The 9775-nt window shown below is 41.4% G+C and overlaps 1 long non-coding RNA gene across 1 annotated transcript; it reads left to right on the top strand.

The window, feature by feature from the left end:
• The first annotated feature begins 518 nt into the window (after positions 1 to 518).
• On the top strand, positions 519 to 9221 carry LOC121166049. Its single transcript, XR_005885336.1, has 3 exons — positions 519 to 599; positions 8185 to 8191; positions 9211 to 9221. It is a non-coding gene; the product is annotated as an uncharacterized LOC121166049 (long non-coding RNA).
• Positions 9222 to 9775: the final 554 nt, after the last annotated feature.

Genomic DNA, 9775 nt, shown 5'->3' with positions numbered 1-9775 from the left:
CAACCAGATGTGGGTAATAACAGCAATGATCTTGGAGGGTAGACATGAAGATTCCCAGATTTGTTGGGTGAAAGCACTGAGTCTAGTGTTTAAATACTCAGAAAAGGGAGCTGTTTGGAGATCACTGCTATTGTTATTATTCATCATTTTTCCCAAACCACTCTGTGACCTGGGGAAAGGTTTGACCCCTACTGATATTTTTGCTCCTACTCAGAAAAAATTAGGAGCAAAGCGAGAACTTCATTAAAGCATTTATTTGCTCCATTGTCCAAACCTGAGGAAACTCCCAGTGGGAACCAATTATAGGACTTGTGCAAATGATACGTTATGTTTATTAATTTTTTTAGATCAAAGGCCAATGAATTTTACAATAAACAGGTGATAAATTACTCTTCTTTTTCTTTCTTTTTTTTAAAGATTTATTTGTTTGAAAGGCAGAGTTACAGAGAAAGGAATGGAGGAAGGAAGGAATAGGGGGAGAAAAGGAGAGAGGGAGAGAAAGGGAGGGGGGAGAGGGAGAGAGAGAGAGAGAAAAAGAGAGAGAGAGAGAGATCTTCCATCTCTGTTACACTTCCCCAACACCCACAAGCTAAAGCTGAGTAGTTCTGAAACTAAGAGCCAGGAAGTTTTTCTGGGTTTTGTTTTGTTTTGGTCTCCCAAAATTGGTACAGAAACCTAAGCACCTGGGCCATTGTTAGCTGCTTTCCAAGATATATTAACAGTTAGATCCAAAGTAGACCAGCCAGTGGGGCCCAGACCAGAGGCTCAAGTGGCTAATCCTCCAGGTTCAAGTGCCAGGACTCCATATGGGCAATGGTTCCTGTCCTGTCTGCTCCACGTCCCATCCAGCTCCCTGCTTGTGGCCTGGGATAGCAGTAGATGATGGCCCAAAGCCTTGGGACCCTGCACCCTGCACTTTTTTTTTCAAGTTTTTAAATATTTTTTAAAGGTTTATATTATTTTTATTGGAAAGGTAGATTTACAGAGAGGAGAGACAAACAGAAAAATCCTCCATTTGCTTAAGTAGCCACAATGGCCAGAGCTGAGCTGATATGAAGCACGATGCTCAGGAGCTTTTTCTGGGTCTCCTGCCTGTGTGCAGAGTCCCAAGGATTTGGGCCATCCTTTTCTGTTTCCCCAGGCCACAAACATGAAGCTGGATGGGAAGTAGAGCAGCTGCGACACAAACCGAAACCCATACTGGATGCTGTGATTGGAGGTGGAGGATTAACCAGTTGAGTCATTGCCCTAGCCCCTCCTACCACCTTTAAAAACATGTTTCAGAAGTATTTATAACCATGGGAATGCCCATAAAATTTAAACTGAAATTCATGTAAATCACTGAAACACATTCTTGAAACCCAGCAAAGAAATTAATACTCGGGGCTGGTACTGTGACACAGCCAGATAAGCTTTCGCTTGCGATGCCAACATCCTTTATAAGAGTACTGATCCCTGTCCCAGTTACTCTGTCTCTGATGCAGCTTCAATAATGTGCTTGGGAAGGCAGCAGATGGCCCAAATACCTGGATCCACGAAGCCCATGTGGAGCATCAGGATGGAGTTCCTTGCTTTAGCTTTGCTGGTCCTAGATATGATGGCCATTTGGGAGTAAACTAACATATGAACGATAGCTGTTTCTATCTCTAGTCTGCCGCTCAGCCTTACATAGACATAGATACGGAGATAGCTCTAGGTATAAAATTATTATTACTTCTAAAGAACAGTATGTTTTCTTGAATATTTTTCTTTTGAGGGTTTTGAAAACCATGGAGTTCTGGGATTTAAATGAGTTACTTATTTTCTCAGTTAGATCAAGATTCTAATAGTTTCTATTTAATGAGGATTAAAGTCAGTAAGCATATAAAATGTTTCTAAAATGCTTTGCCTAGTACCTGATGTGTGGAGAACAGAATCCTGACCATCCTCAAGGCCCCTTCCCGTCTAGAGATCACCTAAAGGTCAGGAGCACTGTTTACCTTTTACTATAATCAGACAATGAGCCAACATCTATAGACAGAATCCTGCCTGGGGAAGTACCTCCATTTCCCGGGTACTTAGGATATATTGACTTAGAGGCTTCAGTAAGTCAAAAATAATCCCAAGGTTAAAGGTGATTGTTCAAATCCATCCTTGGGCTTGCAAGTTGGAGGACCATGAGTCTGCCAGTAGGGTTAGTTTAATTAATATTTCACTGAAAAAAATTAAATTTTCAGAGCCACCATCTCTCAGGTAAGCACAGTTTACTTGCTGCCTTTGAAGAAAAGAACCATATGCCATTATCATGGTCCCAAAGGTATTAGAATGTCTGCTCCTTGGCTCAAACCTTTGGGCTCTGGGATTTATTATTATGACTCCAGCTTCTCATGTCATGGTCTCATTGCCATCAACATATCTAGAAGAGTCCTTATTTTGTTGAAAACATACAGCCAGTTCCCAGTTCCAAATGACGTCATGAGACAGGTTAACTGCAGAATGAGATGTTTGCTTCCTTCCGTGCTAATCACTGTCAGACCTCACAGAGAAAAGCTGGCTGGGTCTGTTTCCACACTCAGGGGAAATGTTTCTTTAGGAACCTTTATGCATTTTCAAAGATTACTGCTAACATGCACAATGAAAACCCAGGAGTCTTCGGGGACACACAGGAGATTATAGGGGAAATGTAGCCCCAAGACATGGAGTCACCCTGTGATCCGGGGTAAAATGCATTGGGGACTGATTCCTGGGAAAGCAGAGTTTCTTTTCCATGATTAGGGTCATGCAAACAGGCAAATGGCAGAGGCGTGACTAGTTGTAGCCCTGGATGAATGCCCCACAACAAGATTGTTCATTGCTGACAAAACTGCCTGAAAGCTGGGCATCTGGTACACCACTGCAGCAAGCAGGAGGAGGTTCTGGTAGGTAATTTTTCAGACCTCTTTGTAGTTGGGCTTGACCCTGGACTTGCAGTGTGTGAGTGCTCAACAGTCACTGGTATCCTGGAAATTACAGAGCTGGCATTGGATTAATGCATTTTGCCCAAACCAGAGTCAACAGTATAGCCATACTGAAAATACTGCTCCTAATGTGAAATGAAATTAGCAATTATTATTAATATGAATTAGATTATATCACTGTCCTCCCCCAACTTCCCATGTCTTCTGGTTCCCTTAAGTGAAACCAAACACCCCATGACTTACAAGATCCTACAGAATTTTGTGGCCCTTCCCTCTCCACATTTCCAGTATCATATTTTTTTAATTAATAGTCATATTGAGATAGAATTCACATCCCACACAGCTCATTCATTTAAAGTTATATACACTATGGGCCTGGTACACTGGCCTAGCAGCTAAAGTCCTTGCCTTGCACGCCCGGGATCCCATATGGGCGCTGGTTCTAATCCCGGTAGATCCACTTCCCATCCAGCTCCCTGCTTGTGGCCTGGGAAAGCAGTTGAGGACAGCCCAAGGCATTGGGACCCTGCACCCATGTGGGAGATCCGGAAGAAGTTCCTGGATCCTGGCTTTGGAATGGCATAGTATCGGCCGTTGAGCTCACTTGGGGAGTGAATCATTGGATGGAAAATCCTCTCTGTCTCTCCTCCTCTCTGTATATCTGACTTTCCAATAAATAAATAAATAAATCTTGAAAAAAAAGTTATATACACTAGTTGGTTCTGGTATGTTCACCGTCGTGAGACCGTCACCACAATTAATTTTAATACATTTCCATCGCCCTGAAAAGAAACTTGTATCTCTCAGCAGTCAGCTCTTTTTTTCTTCTAATCTTATTATCATTGACAACTTCTAATCTATTTTCTATCTCTATAGATTTGCCATGTATGTGGCCATTCCATACAAATGGAGTTATATGACAGATGGTCTTTTGTACCTTGTATGGTCTTTTTCCATCATTAGTAAAATATTATCAAAGTTTAGTCATGTTGCAATATGTATTACTACTTCCTTTTATAGCTGGATAATATTCTGATTTATGGATATACTGTGTTTTGTGTATCCATTCATCTGCTGACTGACATTTGAATTGTTTCTGTTTTTGACTATCATTAATAATATAGCTTGAATATTTATGAACAAGTGTAGCCTTGGAGTATGCACCCAGGAGTTGGATTGCTGAGTCATCTAGAAGCTGTATGTTGAGAAAAACATTGAAGAATCATCAGTTGGCTGTACCATTTTACATGCCTATCAGCAGTTTAATAGTGTTTCAATTTTTTCGCATCATTACCCACCTTTGTTTTTTGTCAGCATGATTCTGGTTGATGGTGATATGTTACTAAGGTTTGAATTTGTATTTCTACTAGCTAATTGTGTTGAGTGTCTATTCATGTGCTTTGTGGCCATTTTTTGAAGAAATATCTATTCTTATTCTTTGCCTATATATTATTAAGTTATTCATCATTTTGTTATTAACTTGTAGGTAATCTTTACAAATCTTTTATCATATATGATATTTGAAATAGTTTACTCTTCTCGTGAATTGTTTTTCTGCTTTCCTGATAGATATTTTCAGCACAAACATTTTTAATTCTGATGACATCAAATTAATCTATACACATTCATGCACTAATATTAGAAGTCCAAGAAGAGAAGAGAGGATAAGTGAGGAGGGAACACAGAGAAGATGGGATGTTTGAAGATGTAATGGTTGTAAGTCTCCCAAATTGATGAAACATATGTATCTATAGATATAAGATGCTCAAGGAACACCTGATATGATAAACTCAAAGAAATCCACACTGTTAGAGAGAGAAGCTGAGTGTCATCAGACACAAAAGAGGCCCCAGAAATAGAACATGAAAATGGAGACAGGGAATGAAGTGCCATGGCCACAAATCAAACAACATCATAGAATTCAAGGAAACCAGCAGTAACTAGACGAGGCTCCTCCAGAGCCTCCAAAAATTACACCCTATGACAATTTGATTCAGGCCTCTGGCTTCTTGGAGTATAGGCGGACAAATGTACGATATTAAAACCAAAAGTGCAGTATTTGTTATGATACCCCCTACCCAAAGGAAAAGATATTCAGCACTCTTAAGCTTCATATTATCTGCATTCTTTTCATAATAAAGTTAGCTTCTCTTCACATGCAGGCATCTGTCATAGCGCTGGAAACAATAATAAAGAAAATTTTGTACAATTTCAGATCATTTGAGTTTCATAGCCAGCTCCAGCTCCTGACTCCATCATCCTGATAATGCAAACCTTGGAAGTAAGTGGTGATGGGCTCAAGTCATTGCATGGTTAATACTCATCTGAAAGACCTGAATTGATTTCCTGGCTCTGAGCTGTAACCGTGACTCTGCCCTGGCAATGAGGGTCCATTGATGAGTGAAGTAGTGGATGGGAATTCTCTTCCTGCTCTCTTAAATAAATTATTACTTTTTTAAAAGTTGTTTCTTTTTTTTCTGTAGAGAACTCATGAATTCTCTTTCTATGTCCTGTTTCTCCTCTTGGGCAAAATGACAAGATTCTATTCCGAGAGCTGACACACTTCTCTCTGGAGGACAGGGCTGGGGTAGGACAATGGCCTCTATTCTTCTTGGTTACTTTTCCTAACATGGAACATCTGCCAAAAACCCAAATGGGATACCAATAATGAGACCCCAGCATTCTCAGCTCAGAACACCTAAAGGAATGCCTACCCACTATGAGTGTAGATTCTGGGGAAGAAGAAAGCCACTCCAGCCTCTTGGCAATATTGCATTGACCTGGAATTTTGCTTCTGCACCATGGAGCTGGGATGTGGGAGGAGTAAGGTAGATCCTGACTCAACTGGCAAAGATTCTGACTATTCTTGTCAATATGTGAGTGATTTTTTAAATGAATGCTCTTTCTTGTTAGGTGTTCATATGATACCTTTTAGATAATTTAAATGGTTTCTGTTTCTTAAAATATTTTTCATTAATTACGGTTGCTTGGCCAGCAAGAGGATGATATTGCTCCTCACAACACATTTTGAAGTCAGTTTCAAGATGAAGAGGTTTGGGACCCTGCTCCTGGCTGGGAAACATTCTAGGCTATTGCTGCCTGAGGATCTTCACACCTGCTAATCTCTCAGGCTGGGTAATTCTTCCTTTAAGTAGAGATTGTTGCTTGCCTATCTGACTGTTATTTCCACACTGGTCCTGGAGGGCAGCATCCTGTCTCAGCATCACTTAGGGAAGATCCTGATAAGGCTAGGACACAAACCTGCACAGCCTCGGGACAAATTTTTCCTGTGACATTTTAAAATTATAAATAATAACAAAAACATGCATTGTACATAAGATTATAAGAAATAAAAATTCTAGTGCCCATAAATAAAGTTTGGAGCTCAGGCTCATTCCTTCCCATTTTGTCTTCCGGCTATAGGTTTGAATGCTGACATGCTACAAGTCACAGGGGTTAGAGCAAATGTTCCCTCCTCAGATGGAGCATTTCTGGGCCTCTTGAATGAAATAGCTGGTGAGTTGGGTAGACCCTCTCCCATTTCACTGACCACTCTTCCTAGCACAGATCTCTAGCTGTAATGATCTGACGAGGCAGTCTCCCCTCCTCCAGTAATATAGGAACTTTCTGAGCTCCAGGTCACTGTCTCATTCACCTGCTATGCTGAGGCAGAGAACAGAGTCTAACATCAAGCAGATGCTCTGTAGATAACTGCGGAATGGATAAAGTAGTTATAATATATGATTGAGTTTAATGACATTGTTGAATTAGTGTTTCATTATTTCCTTATATAACGTTAATTCATCATTCATTATTGATCAAATCTCAAATTAGGATGAAGTTTGCTAAAAGATATTGTTTACTACCAACTATGAATAATGTATCTTATTTAAACTAACACCTTCTTATATTTACTGCAAGCAGTAGAAGATGGCCCTATAACCATGTGGCAGACCAGAAAAAGCTGCTAGTTCCTGGCTTCAAACTTGCCCAGCCCTAGTCATTGCATTCATTTGGGAAATGTAAACTAGAGGATAAGATATTCTTTCTTTCTCTTTTATACTGTTTTTCAGGTAAGTAACATAATTTTTGAAAATTACAAAAGTCCATTTTTCTGCATGATAATCTACTAATAGAAACTATACAAATAAAAATAACAAGGGTAACAATATGTTTCTTTTAAAAGCAACACACATAAATGAGATTTGTCATTGGGCACTTGGGATCATTTTAGTGGCAATACTGAACTACAGGGTTTGTAAAAGTTCTCACTACCATGTCCCCAATAGGCACAGCTGCAGTCAAAGGAAGAGAATGGAAGCAGGCTGACCAGTGGGACATTACAGTCCCAATTTGTCAGTCAAGTAGGGATGGTATTGCATCTGACTCGAAGGCTGCTCTTCCTCCTCAAGGAGGCCCTGTGATGTCATGCAGCCATTGTTCAGCTCCTTGCATGGTAGCAGATGCATGCTGAGTGGCTGCTGCAGCTCTCATGTTTGCTTTTGCTAAATGCTGTCAGAGCTGGCTGGTTTCCATCTCCCCACACCTGCTTCTGAGATGCGGGTGGACTTAATGGTTTGTTTTCCCCAAATACTTAAACATAGCTCTAGATGATCTCTATTTTAAATTGAGTAACTGTCTGTGACATGATCTTCCCCATGCCGAATTACCGAGGCTGTCCCAGAAGGAATGGTCTGTATAAAGTAATGCCTAGTCCCCTAAGTCCATGGTCTGAAAATCTAGTCACTGCTTTCATAACATCAGTGTTCATTTCTGTCTCTATTTCTAATTAATGTGGTGGGTATATTTCAGATTATCTAACCTAAAATATGCACTTTGTAGGCTCTGTGGCCTCCCTCAAATTCTTTGTAGAGCTTTTTGAGAAACACTTCCCTGGTATAATTTCAAAGAGGTAGGAGAGAAGGACTCATATTTTAGTTTGGCTTGTCCAGTAGTACTTCCTGCAGTGATGGCAAAGTTCTGTTTGTGCTGAACAGTACAATACAGTAGCAACTAACTTGCTAAGGTTTTTTTAACCCATGCAAACAGAAGGGACCAAATCCACCCCCATGTGTTTCTGGAACCCCAAATGGGCTCTATCCTAGTAAATGCCCAAAGTTGGATGATGCCCAAAGGAGCAGAACAGCAAAGGAGGAGAGCTACAACCTTTGTCAGAACGACCAGCAAAAGGCCACGGCTGCCTAGCATTTTCTTGGGATCCTCTCACCTCTTGCTTTGGCACACTGAGGCCAGGGGTTTCAGGATTCACAAAAGCCAGTTCTTACTCATGTCCTGGGACAAGTGATTCCAGGACAGAAGCAAGCATGAGAGACATCAGCAGAGCCCCTCTATGGGCATTGGTTCAGAACAGCTCTGTTAGAAATGACAAGGACTTGAACCTAAGCGTGCCAGCATGAGATGTGCACATCTTAACTGCCAGGAAAAATGAGCTCCGATTGGTGTGATGTTATAAACCACTAAATGGTTAATAATTTGTTATTATAATCATCAGAAAGTATGACATCAAACAGCTGAGGGTGGTCCTGCCTGAATTGTTTATCACCCCTCAGTGCTGCCATGTTTGCTGTGTGAGTGGGGCCAGCAAGGCCCAGTGTAGGCTGCTCTCAAGCCTCCTTCTAGCCACTTGAAGGCCTTTCTCACCTCTTAGCTGTCAAGTGCCAAGGTAACAGTGCTGCTTTGCTGACACAGGTTGAGCCCTCTAAATTATAGAGAGTTTAAAGTGAAGCAAAACCACACAGCCTCTGCTTTTGTCTTGGGGATCTGGAGCCCTTAAGGCCTTAAGTGCTCAGAAAAAAAAATGCTGCTTTTCCTTTTCCACTTTTTGCCTAAGAAATTGCTTTTGGGAACCCCTAAGGGTGAGAGCTCATGGCAAGGATCTCTTTTTCTTTATTCCAGCCTCTGTCTGGGGCACCAGTGAGATTGGATATGGCTAAGCAGAAGCTCCCAGACGTGGGAGGAGAGCTCAGGGACAACCCAATGGTCTGAGAAAATGTGCAGGTGATTTTTTTGATCAGTGCTGTTTAAAAACAAAGACAGACTTAATGGAGGAGAGAGCTTGCCATTCCCTGACCTTGGTTGTGTGTTTTTCTCCACCTCCTGTCAAGCTGAACACTGAGAACAAACAATAGCCAGACGAGCTGGAACATGAGAATGCAAAGGGCAGCCAGCAATCAGATGATGGGAGAAGCTGAATCTTGCTATCTAAGGGAAGATGGACTTTTCTCTGGTCAAGAGGCCTGGGTGGATGGAGGAGTGAAGCCAGGAATATTTGCATGTGTGTGGGGTAATCCTGTGCCAACTACCTAACTTTAACGAGTGTGGTCTCATTATCCATGGGCCATGCTTTCAGGTACCCTACCCGAAGCCAGTCTGGTGCTCTGAGAGGCTTGTTTGTGACAAAGAAAAGAATAAAGGAGGGGATGCACAGACCCATATAGAACCCCCAGAATCCAAGAGCAGAAGCCCTGATCAGTTCCATACAAGAATCACAACCTGAAGCTGGTCGTTTAACTTAACCCCTTAATAACCACCACCTTCCACTTCCTAAATGAGCTATACTTAACAACAAAGCACTTAAATCATACATGGGCAGCTCAGTGAATTTGTACATGTACAGACACCCCAAATCAAGATACAGATTCTGGGCAGGTGATTGTCTTAATGGTTAAATGTTTAGCTTGGGCATAGGCATTTGGCACTGTGCGTAAGACACCACTTGGGATTCTGCATCCCATTCAGGAATGGCTGTTTTTGAGAGCTGGCTCTGCCTTCAAGTCCAGTTTCCTGCTAATGTGCACTCTAGGAAGTAACAGGTGAAG

This window comes from Ochotona curzoniae, unplaced genomic scaffold, assembly GCF_017591425.1.
Source record: "Ochotona curzoniae isolate NIBS_2020 unplaced genomic scaffold, NIBS_Ocur_1.0 contig_908, whole genome shotgun sequence".
Taxonomy (NCBI): Eukaryota; Metazoa; Chordata; class Mammalia; order Lagomorpha; family Ochotonidae; genus Ochotona; species Ochotona curzoniae.
This window is presented reverse-complemented; position numbering and strand designations above follow the sequence as displayed.